At 47.8% G+C, this 4,096-nt stretch overlaps 1 non-coding gene across 1 annotated transcript; it reads right to left on the bottom strand.

The window, feature by feature from the left end:
- Positions 1-1,668: 1,668 nt before the first annotated feature.
- Positions 1,669-1,739, bottom strand: trnae-uuc (transfer RNA glutamic acid (anticodon UUC)). The gene has a single exon. It is a non-coding gene; the product is annotated as a tRNA-Glu (tRNA).
- Positions 1,740-4,096: the final 2,357 nt, after the last annotated feature.

Here is a 4,096-nt window from a genome sequence, read left to right as displayed (position 1 = left end):
CTCAACTTGTCCTGCCACCTTCAAAGATTTGTGTAACTACACCCCCAGGTCTCTCTATTCCCCCACTCCATTTAAAATTGTCCCATTTAGTTTATATTACCTCTCCTCATTCTTCCTACCAAAATGTATCACTTCACAATTCTCTGCATTAAATTTCATCTGCCATGTTTCTGCCCATTTCACCAGTCTGTCTATGTCCTCCTGAAGTCTGTTACTATCCTCAACATTGTTTATTACATTTCTGAGTTTCGTGCCATCTGCAAACTTTGAAATTATACCCTGTACACCCAAGTCCCGGTCATTAGTATATATCAAAACGAGCAGTGGTCCTAATACCGAGCCCTGGGGGACACCACTGTATACTTGCCTCCAGTCTGAAAAACAACCGTTCACCACTACTTTCTGTTTTCTGCCCCTTAGCCAGTTTTGTATCCACGCTGCCATTGTCCGTTTAATCCCATGGGCTTCAATTTTGCCAACAAGTCTATTATGTGATTCTTTATCTTGCCTTAATCTCTCCCCGCATAGAAACTCCCCGACCCATATTCATGGCCGCCCCATCGACCTTGCAATCACGTGGCCTCTCTACTCACGATCGTGTCAATCATGGATAAGGCCATCTCTGATCACATCCTTGTATCCCTCTCCATCCACATCGAATCAAAGAATCATAGAAAGGTTACAGCACGGAAGGAGGCCATTTGGCCCATCGAGTCCTTACCGGCTCTATGCAAGATCAATCCATGTAGTCCCACTCCCCCAATGCACATCACAGAATGAACTCAGGGATCCCACGCCACTTTCTATGAGCGGTGACAGGCTGCGGTTATGGTGCAGACCGGGACCCAGGGCTGAGGCTGTGGTCATCAGTTACTCTGGGACTGGCACAGTCTGGTTCATGACGAGCCAAGGGTGAGAGTAACCCCAGGGAGTCAGGCTGGTGTTTAGAAGGGTGTGGGTTCCAGCTCCCGTTCCAGGACTGGGACACATGATCCAGACTGACTGTGTCGTTCTGAGAGGGAGCTGCATCGTGAGAGGTGCTGTCCTTTGAATGAGGTGTTAAGTGGTAATTTGTGAAGAGCAGGGAGTTCTCCCGGTGTCCTGGCCAATATTCTTTCCCCAACCATCAGCACCCAACAAACAGGAGGTCTGCTCAATATCTCATCACTGTTTGTGGGATCTTGCTGTACACAACTTGGCTGCTACGTTCTCTTATAAAACGATAGTGACTGAACTTCTAGTGAAGTGCGTTGGGATGTCCTGAGGATGTGAAAGGTGCTATACAAATGCAAGTTCCTTGTTTCTCACAGTGGGCCGTGTCTCTTTCCTTGTCTCATTGAGACTCTCAGTTAATTGGTCCGTTCTCTCCGCAGATGGGGCCCGACCCGCTGAGTGTTTCCAGATTGTTCTGTGCGTGTTTCACTCAGACTCGGGTTTTACAGTAAATAATAAAAGGACTGCAGTCAGACACTTGGCCATGAGCTGCTGAGTGACCTGTCGGGATATCGTTGCTTGCTTCCCTTCAGCTTGTGGGACTGGGTTTTTGGTGCACTGTCCCTTCAAGTGCTGTGGTTTGCCTCATTTCTCAGTGTGATTGTGGTGCGAATTCAGAAGCAGCCACAGTCCGGACTGCAGGCAAATTGGGAGGTTGGGACTAAAAGTTCACTATTCCCACACCGGGAGTCGAACCCGGCCGCCTGGGTGAAAACCAGGAATCCTCACCGCTAGACCATATGGGAACTGAAAAACCAACTAGCAAGAAGGGCACTGAGACTACAACCGGAAAGTTAACAGACGATTCAAAGGAGGTATTCACAATTATGAAAGGTATTGACAGAGTATTTAAGGAGAAATTGTTTCCAGTGATGGAAAGGTTAATAACCAGAAGAGAAAGATTTAAGGTAAATTGAAAGACAGTCATGGGGGGTGTGACTAAGATTGAGACCATTCATTCAGCTGCCTCTGCAGCTCCCCTCCCTTCCCCGAGCCCACCAAGTTAATCTCCGATCTCCCCTCATGCCCTCTCTGAGCTCTCTTGACCATGAGACCCACCTCCTGCTCCCTCGACCCCAAACTGCTGACCACCCAACCTCCCTTCCTGGCCCCATGTCAGCTGACATTGTTAATGGTCTCCTCTCCTCAGGTACGGTCCCCCTCCCCATCAAATCTTCCATCATCACCCTCCTTCATAAAAGACCCACCCTTGACCCCTGTGTCCTTGCAAACTACCACCCCATCTCCCACCTCCCTTTCCTCTTCAAAGTGTTGTCGCCTCCCAAATCCATGTCCATCTTTCCCACAACACCATGTTTGAATCCCTCCAATCAGGTTTCCACTCCTGCCACTGTCCTGAAACGGCACTTGTCAAAGTCACAAATGACATCCTCTGTGACTGTGTGGACGGAGATTTAATCTTGATCTAACCCTTGATGCACCTGCCCCCGCAGTGTTTGATGGCACAATGTAGAGGGAGCTTTACTCTGCCATGTACTATACAGTATCAGTCTGTGATGGAGCAGAGCCCTGCTCTTTAATAGAAATTATTCTTTCGATGAGCCACTGAGCCCCTAAAGCAGCCTCCGAGACCCAAAGTCTGATTTCCATCCCACAGTTCCAGCAGTTTGCGAGGGCTGGGCCATGTTAACAGCAGCTCTCTGTTCCTGGTCTGGAGCTGAGGTGTTGTGTATTGTCCCTGACACAGGGACCAGACGGTGAGCTGCTGGCTCCTATTGTTCTGGGATCATTCCCTGCTGCTCTGTTCTCACCTCTTCACTGGGTCTCAGATTATTACCAGCCATCTTCCTGATCAATAAACAATCGGCAGTCTGACCGCGGAGATTTGAAATGTGTGAAACATTTCATGTGTCTCATCCCTGTCCCTGGACACAAATAAATCGGCCACCATGAAATGTTCACAGTCCGTTTCTTGAGCCTTCTCCTTCTTAGAAGAATCTTTTAAACTCCTTGCTAAAGTGACCATTGATCTTAATGTCCTGTTTTGCGGTATGTTCTAGATTGTTCCAGGTCAGCATTGCAATAATTCGGGGTAGTTGAAAAGTGGGATCATTATATTAAATCGAAATATTTATCACAGCCCCGCCCCCCAAACATTCAAACCACCGTTCAGGAGGAGAACCCTTCTGCTCGCTGACCTACATTGGCTCCCAGTTCACCAACATCTCAAATTTTAAATTCTCCTCCTCGTGTTCAATTCCCTCCATGACCTCGCCCTCCCTATCTCTGTAACCTCCTCCACCCCGACAACTCTCCGAGATCTCTGAGCTCCTCCAATTCAGGCCTCTTGCGCATCCACGATTTTCATCGCTCCACCATTGGCGGCCGTGCCTTCAACCGACTGGGCCCAAAGCTCTGGATTTCCCTCCCTGAACCTCCCCGCCTCTCGACCTCTCTCTCCTCCCTTAAGACACTTAAAACCTACCTCACCTGTCCCAATATCTCCTTATGTGGCTCCGTGTCACATTTTGTTTGATAATCGCTCCTGTGAAGCGCCTTGGGACGTTTTACTCCGTTAAAGGCGCGATATAAATGCAAGTTGTTGTTGTTGGGGTGGAGAAAGGGTTTTCTTTCTTTTTATCACTCTTTTCTATCTCTCTATTTCTTTCCTTTCTCGGACTCTGTTTTCCGGGTCTGTTTACTGACACACATTACAATCTGTGTCACTCGGTGTCTAACAATGTGAGGCAATGTGTTTTATTCCCGCTGTGTTATCTCTCTGGCGGTTTGCTGATAAATGTTTAACTCGCGGCCTGTTCCCGTTAATGGTCACAAGCAGTAACAGACGGACAGAGCGTGTCTGACCGCCCTGAGATGTGGAAAAGGCATCAGTTTAGGACAAATGCATCAAATCAAATGTTCATCGGGCACCGAGAGAGACAAAAACCAGAGAGAAAGGCAGAAGGAAATAGAGAAATAAAAGCTAAATACAAACATCCTTGATGTCTCTCTGTTCCATCCCCAACCGTTCAGTGTCGGGTAAAAATGTCAGTGTAAATAAATGTTTGAGAATCGGCCCAAAGAAGAAGAAACAAAATAACCCAAAACTGCCAAAACCCAAGATCGAGTGAGGGACCTTTAG

This window comes from Heptranchias perlo, chromosome 35 (genome assembly GCF_035084215.1).
Source record: "Heptranchias perlo isolate sHepPer1 chromosome 35, sHepPer1.hap1, whole genome shotgun sequence".
NCBI lineage: Eukaryota > Metazoa > Chordata > Chondrichthyes > Hexanchiformes > Hexanchidae > Heptranchias > Heptranchias perlo.
Note: the sequence above shows the minus strand (reverse complement) of the source record. Positions and strands in the feature narration are given on the sequence as shown.